The following is a 763-nucleotide window of genomic DNA, read 5'->3' as shown; positions in this document are numbered from 1 at the left end:
AAGAAGGAACACGAGAAGCTGAAGAAATACCAAGGGCTCAGAGAAGAGCTCGAGAGGATGTGGAGATTAATTGTAAATAATGTTACAGGTTTTTCCTGTTGTTTTCAAAGACAATGTGCCACATTACAGTACATTAATATATTTTCAACATATTAGTAGTGTAAAAATAAAAGCAAATCACTGTTTTTCAATTTACAGAAATGTAATGTCCATATTACAATCAATTACTTTTTTGATTCAATGGTAATTTACTGTTGCCATTTTACAGTTATTAACTGTAATTCTTATGTACATTTCTTAGAGTGTAGGGATCAAATGATTGTTTGGGTTTTCTCTATTGTACTATTGAAGGGCGACTGTTCTTTTGATTTGGTGCTGTATAAAGTAATATAAAGTAGTTGTAATACAGAAGTAAATTGAACTGAATTTGTTAGGCTGAACGAGTGGACACAGAGGCGTAGGAAGTGCAAAAGGTGCTCTTTATTTACAATGCCCGGAGTATTTACATACAGTGGCTTGCAAAAGTATTCGGCCCCCTTGAACTTTCCCACATTTTGTCACATTACAGCCACAAACATGAATCAATTTTATTGGAATTCCACGTAAAAGACGAACACAAAGTGATGCACACGTGAGAAGTGGAACGAAAATCCTACATGATTCCAAACATTTTTTACAAATAAATAACTGAAAAGTGGGGGTGTGCGTAATTATTCAGCCCCCTGAGTCAATACTTTGTAGAACCACTTGAATCTGCATCATA

The sequence above is a fragment of the Haplochromis burtoni genome, unplaced genomic scaffold (genome assembly GCF_018398535.1).
Source record: "Haplochromis burtoni strain Fernald_Lab_line unplaced genomic scaffold, NCSU_Asbu1 Contig_211, whole genome shotgun sequence".
In the NCBI taxonomy this organism is placed as follows: Eukaryota; Metazoa; Chordata; class Actinopteri; order Cichliformes; family Cichlidae; genus Haplochromis; species Haplochromis burtoni.
The sequence above is the reverse complement of the archived record's forward strand: the minus strand, read 5'-3'. Positions refer to the sequence as shown.